We start from the raw sequence: 7,308 nt of genomic DNA on the forward strand, positions 1-7,308 counted from the left end.
CCACTATGATGATTCCTAAGGGAAGGAAGAGGAGACTGGGAAGGAGTTGAGCAAGGCAACCGACCACAGGCGGGGGAGATGTTGCTCTTTTCCTAGTGAACAGTCCCAGCCTCTCCTTTGCACACCTGCTGTGGTTGGTTATACTGCTCTTATCAGCCCAAGGTTCTGCCTGGGAGGGAGCTCCTTCCCTGCCCTTTTGTTATCACCCAGACCTAACTGATAATCAGATGCCAATAGGTCAATAATAAGTTCATTAATGGGCAACCACTGCAATGCTCGCTGCAATAAGCATGTAGAGGTTTAATCTGTTTTACCCTCAAAAAAGGAAAACAAATAGGGATCTCTTGGCTCCTTTGATCTTTCCTGGACTGTGCAGCAGGCTTCTGCCCCTATTCGCTATACTTTATTCACAGCACAACAGCTAGAAAGGTCTTCATAACACCAGTCAGGTTACACGATTCTATTGCCCAAAAGCTTCCTTTCCATGCCTGTTGGTGCAGCCCCTGTGTCTCTCCCCAAGCTTGTCTTGCATGGTCCTCCCCTGTAATCACTGCACTATAACCACTGACCTTTTGAAAGTTTCTCATGCTCTATCCTGCGTCAGGATACTGGCCCTCACTCTTCCTCACTCGAAATGGCTGAGTCCTTCTGACCCTCTAGACATCACAGAGGCTCTCCCTAATCCCCCACGCAGCACACAGAGGTTGCTCTCTATACGATAACTCCTCAATCCAAAATTATCTTGTTTCATTACTTTATCTTCCCCTTCTAGATCATAAGATTGGTGAGGCCAGGTGCCTCACCACTGAATCCCCTGTGCCTAGAAGAAATCTGACACGAAGGAGGCACTCAGTGAGTCTCTGCTGAGTGGAGATGAGCTGCGTGCTCACAGTCCCCCAACCCCACACTGGCCCTTCATGGCAGGCACAGGTCCATGCCGGACTCAGATTCTTCACCTTAGTGCCCCCTACCCAAGCACTGGCCAGCTGGCTAAGGACACACACCCCCTCCTCCTCTCTCCAGGACTGAAGTCTGAGGTCATCACTACTGGGTGATTTCAAATCCAGTTGTCTATAATTAAAGTCTTTACCATCCCCTCTGCTCAATGCCTGTGGCAAAGAATGCTTCAATAGTATCTCCAAATAGAAGGCTGCTTTCAATTTTATTTTCCTTAGAATCAGCAATGTCCAAAAGTGCTAGAGTCAAAATAGTTTAAAGTGCAAAAAAAAAAAATCTGCCCCTTGAATAATGCACTATTCACAAGATAGTCTCTTATGTGGAATGGTAGAATTGTAAATCTTTTTTTCTTCTCTTTTTTTAAGTTTCTTAAACATGTTGCTATTTTCACTTCAAACACAATGCTATAAGCAGTGAGATTCCCACACACTCTTCAGGATTTTTGCCATCTTAATGGCTTGTGCTGGATTTTATTCTCTTTAAATACAAAGTTCTCAAACTTGAAAGGCCACTCTCTTGCCTTTTGGTTTAGAAACAAATGGTTGTGGGAGGTGAGTGCTGAAGGAGAAAGGCAGAGCACCTGTTGCTGGTGATTGTCTCTTTAGCCTTGAAGTCAATTAGCTGCCCCAAGGTGACTTGGCACACAGGGCTTCACTCCCAGCAACCAAATGTATAAGTACTGCTGCAAAATCAAGATGCTTGCATATTCACCTGTAATCTGGAGACAACACTGAGAATGCTTGGGTCTGCTCTCAAGGGCACCTCCTTTCTATTTTCAATGCATAACACATGCGTGACCTATAGAAAGCGCCCCCTCCCAGAATAACAGTGTGTGCTTCCTTGCCCTGATGCTGGGCTCCCTTGTGGCATCCTGACAGGACTCTCTTGTAGAGGACATGGCTGGTTGCATTCCTGTAGGTCAGGGTGAAGGTATCCCCTGCAAGGAGCGGACAGTCCTCAGAAGAGGTAGGATATCAGCAAGAAACAGGAACACGGGAGGCAGATCTTAGGCAGGAAAGAGAAGTCATATGTTTCTGGATATGAAGCCTGGATGGAATGGGCCTTGGCCCTACCAGGTGAGAGGGGAAGGCCCTGTCCTGCTGGGGAGGACAAGCTGGTTTTAGGTGGGGAACCATCCTATGCAGGGACCCCACACTGAGGAGCTTAAGACCAGTGAGCCGAGTGAGGCTCTGGGGTCTGACAACTGGCAACCTGGATTGTACTTGGCTTTTGGCCAGCCTAGTGTTTTAAATGGCAATGTTATTAGGCAGCTAAGTTACATGTGAACTCAATACAATTTATGCTTACTATCTTTAGCCTACCCAGATCACCTTGGTTAACTGCCTGGACACTACGGGCATTTGAGTTGAGATCCCTCGCCAGAGAGATGTAGATTATCCTTTGGCTATTTTAATTTGGATTGCTTAAGTATAATCTTGCCTAAAAGGTCCAGCTCAGCTCAGCCATGCATACTAACTGCACAGTTAATAGGGCCTTACTTGAGGCCATTCAAAAGGGCAAACTGACAAGTTTTAAAGCGCTCATTCATGCCTGTTGTTCCTTAGAGAAATAACTTCTGGAACAAAAAAAGTCTAAAAGTATCATGTAAGAACATCAAACGATATATACAATAGGTAATGCTCTCACTACCACTTGATCATAAATGCAAAGGTGACTCTCATGTAGCTGTGTTTAACAGAGACCTTCAATAAAAGCCCAGTTCAGCAAAGGCAAACCTAAGGCAGACACTTGGATTATTCTGAGAAACACTCTAGTCACTAGATTAGACTTAGTTGATGGCCACTTCTCAGACAACACATCACACTCTCTGCAGTGGTCATCTTTCAGGTGTCTGTCCTACTCACCTGATCTCTGTCTTCTAAGACCTGTCTCTCATCCACACGATTTGACCTCTGCAGCTGAAGTTGGACAGTGAGACCTGCCCCCTACTCCCCATCATAGAGGACTGGGTCAGGGAAAGACACTAGACCCATCACACTGGGCGCTGAGAAAGAATGCAAATCAGCCTTTGTGGGATAAGGGCGTGATCTGGCTGCTGGAGTGGGGAGGGGAGTGCTATGCCACATTGCGCCTGAAGCCAGAAAGAGATGGAAAAAAACAATCTGCAGAGAGAGAAAAAAGAGTCAGGCACATGTACAGAAAGGAGCAGAGACGGAGGTGGAGGGAGAGAAAAATACAACCATGGAGCCTCCTCGGGCAGATCTGTTTTTGAGCCCCTGCTGCCCTCCTGCTCTGTACAGCATGCAATGTCTTTATTTTCCATACCGGAGCCTCCTCGGGCAGATTTGTTTTTGAGCCCCTGCTGCCCTCCTGCCCTCCAGCTCTGTACAGCATGCAATGTCTTTATTTTCCATACAGTTTAAGCAAGCTTAAAGTTTGTTATTTGCAGCCAAAAAAATATTGGCTAAAACACACTGAAAGCAGGTTCTTTCTGCAGATTATCATTAGTGCTTAAGTTCACTCCATATTCTGAGAACGCCACACTGTAGATCTTGTAATGACAACAAGAATGTGGGCCTCCCCCTCTCCGATTCTCCTCTGTCCCTCCCCAAGAGAAAGTGTTACCAGAGCTATCAAAATAACCATAATTACAGCTGCCAGACTAAGCAGACATTCCATCCCTGGGAGAACAGGGCCTATCTACCAAATTCAAGTCAAACCACTAAATGATGGAGACTTAGGGCTCTGTTCTTGGTCTGTTCTCATCACCATGGTGAGCTCTCATAGCATTTAATATGATTAATGTGCTGGCAACTCCCAAATGTTTATTTCCAACCAGACTTCTCTAAACTCCAGACTTATGCATCCAACTGTCCATCCAACATCTCCACTTGAATGCTGAATAACATTCTCAAACATAATCTGTCCCAAACTGAGCTTGTGCTGTGTATCTAAGTCCTCCTCATTCTTGACTCTTCTCTTTCTTGCAATCTACAGCCAAGTTGTCAGCAAATCCCGACTCTACCTTCACAATGTCTCTAGGATCCTCTGCTACCATCTTCGTCTGAGTCTTCATCACTCTTCACCTGGATTATTGCAGTAGCCTCCCAACGAGGCTCCCTGCTTCCACCCTAGCCCACTTCGGACACTACTCAGAACTGCCTCTGTAATCCTATGAAATATAAATTGGATTATGTCGCTCCAGCACCAAACTCTCAGAGTAAAATCCAAAATCACTATAGATTGCCTACAAGGCCCTCCGTGATCTGGGTCCCCATGGCCTCTCTGACCTCATTCCCTTGTTCATGGTACTTCGATGACGGTGGCTTTCTTCCTGTCTGTGGAACATGACAGGCAAGCTCCTGCTTCAGGGTCTTTGCCCTTACTTTCTTCTCTAACTGGAATGTTCTTCCCCTCATTATCCACAGTGTGGGCTATTCCTCTCACTTCAGTGTTTTACTTAAGTGTTTACTCAGTACGACTTCCCCTGGCCACCCCATCGATCTCACCCTGACGTTTTCTATCCCCCTTCCCTACTTCTATTTTTTCTCCCCTTGGCAACTTTCATTATAACATTATACATATTGTACTTATTTATCTTATTTGTTGTCTTTCAGTCCCATTAGAATGTAAACTCTGAGTGCGGGGGTTTTTGTTTTTTCTTCACTGTTGTATCTCCAATACCTAATAGGGCCCCCTACTCAGTAGGTGCAAACTATTTGAATGAACTAAGAGAGTTTTCATCAAAGGAATACCATGATCAGACTTATGTTTTACTACAATAACTCTCATGGCTTAAGAATAGACTGAGGATGGACAAGGGCAGAAGCAGGGAGACCATTTAGAAGCTATGGCAGTAATCCAGGACTGTAATGTACAGACATTTTTCCCTCCTTTGCCAATTAAAAAATGGGCTTTGGACCTAAACAGACATTGCTCCAAAGAGGACATACAGATGGCTAATAGAAATATGAAAAGATGTTCAATATCACTAATCATCAGAGAAATGCAAATTAAAATTACAATGAGATATTACTTCACGCCTGTCAAAATGACTATCATCAATAAATTGACAAATAAAAAGTATTGGCAAGGATGTGGAGAAAAGAGAACTGTGGGATTGCGAATTGGTACAGCCACTATGGAGAACAGTTTGGAGGTTTCTCAAAAAATTAAAAATAGAACTACCGTATGACTCAGCAATTACATTTCTGGTTATTTATCCAAAGAATCCAAAACATGAATTCAAAAAGATATATACACCCCTATGTTCATTGCAGCATTATCTATAATAGCCAAGATATGAAAGCAACCTAAGTATCCATTGACAGACAATTGGATAAAGAGGTGGTACATATAAAATGGAATATCATTCAGCCATAAAAAAAGAATGAAATCTTACCATTTATGACCACATAGATGGACCTAGAGGATATTATGCTAAGTGAAATAAGTCAGACAAAGACAAATGTCATATGATCTTACTTGTATGTGGAATCAAAAGAACAGAGTGAATAAACAAACAAAACAAATGCATAGATAGATACAGAGAAAGAACAGATGGTCATCAGATGGGAGTGGGGTTAGAGGGCTGATGCAAAAAAGGTGAAGGAGTTAAGAAGTACAAATTGGTAGTTACAAAATAGTCACAGGGATGTAAAATACAGCATTGATAATATAGTCAATAATATTGTAATAACTATATGTAGTGCCGGTTGGGTTCTAGACTAATGGAGGGAATCACTTTGTAAATTATAAAGGTCTAATCACTATGCCATACACCTGAAACTAAAATAAAATAATATCGAATGTCAACTGCAATTGAAAATTTTTTAACAATAAAATTAATTTTAAAAATCAACCTCTCTTCATATTAGCATTTCACTCCTTCTTTCTGTGCCTCTATAAGAGCACTTACCTAGGGAAGGTAGTATTAGAGGAATGTCTGTTTACAGCCATTCATAGCCCCTATCTAACCAGTAATCCGCATCTGGACTGTGAGCGCCCCACAGATAGGATCCACGTGTTGTGTCATTGACTTCTGGCTCCTCCAAAATATCTATGCTGGTGCCCGACAGGAAGCAGACACTCCTTAAAAGTGTACTGAGAGAGAATATGAAAGCCATACACATTTCAAAGGTGAGCTTCCTCTCCCACCGAGGGTCTAGGCCCTGTGCAGGGCCAGGCTCCAAAGCGCTAGTAGAAAGTAAGACTTTGCTGCCATAAAAGATCCCGGCAGCAAGCTTGCAGGCAGATCTCCATAATGAAATATGTGCCTCTGTACCGCGTCGCAGGGTTAGACCGTGACTCTGCATCAGCTGACTATGTTTAGATTTTGGCTGAATGGATAGAAAAAAACGCGCGAAGCTCAACAACTCGCTGAGTGACAAACACTCCTCACCCCAGCAGGGGGAGGCCCAGAGGAGACCACCCGCCGGCCACGCAATCTAGACGCGCAGAATGACCGGCCCTGACCATCTCAGGTCCTCTCCCTCCAGCACTAAAGCAAAACGAAGCGGGGGACGCCGGAGACGCGTGGGCGCTGTCGCCCCAAGTCAACTGCACAGCCAATCTCAGGGTCGCTTTCTTATCCCGGCAGCGGAGTCGGGAGCCGCGGGGGCTCGGCTTGAGCCGCGCTCCCATTGGCTGAGGCGGCCAGACAAAGCCCCATTGTCCTTGCGCTTGTGCGCTGGGTGACTCCCTGCCCTAGCCGATCCGGCCCCACCACCCCAGCCTGCCCCCGCAGTGTCTCCACTTTGCTCCGCCCTCCTTCTCCCCCAGTCCTGCGGCCTGTCTGGTACTCCGCCAACCGCCGGCTCAGCTAACGCTCAAGGCAGCTGGACCCGAGCGGCCTGACCGCAGTCCAGCATCCTTCCCCAGAGCGCAGCAGCAGCGGAGGGAGCACTCCCCAAGTCTGCTGGAACAGAGCCTCCTGGAGGACACCGGAGTGTGAGGAGGGATGCCGGGCAGAACACGGGAGATGCGGTGGAGAAGAGAGGAAGGAGTACCCAGAGCCCGTGGCTGGAAGGCAGGACTCTAGTTTCGGTCCTGGCTCGACTCCTGACTACAATGTGACTTTGGGCCTGTTCCTTCCCTTCTCGGGTCCCGGATCCTCTTCTGTAAAATGCGCAGCAGGGAAGGATGAGGCCTGAGGGTTTTACCTGGGATCCTCGGGGCTGCGTGTTCAATTTGGGCCTCCTCCTGCGGAGCGTCTTATTCCTAATTCAAAAACGCCAGGTCGGGATCCCACAACGCGGGCAGAAGGCCGGGGAGGGCGGCGGGCTAGGACCATCCGAGGCTCAGAGGGTCTTGGCGGGATCTGCCCATCTTCCTACCTTTACTCAAGCCGCGGCCGCAGGACCCTGCCTACCGGTCTCGGTGCCCCTTTCC

Source organism: Pteropus alecto, unplaced genomic scaffold (genome assembly GCF_000325575.1).
Source record: "Pteropus alecto unplaced genomic scaffold, ASM32557v1 scaffold311, whole genome shotgun sequence".
In the NCBI taxonomy this organism is placed as follows: domain Eukaryota; kingdom Metazoa; phylum Chordata; class Mammalia; order Chiroptera; family Pteropodidae; genus Pteropus; species Pteropus alecto.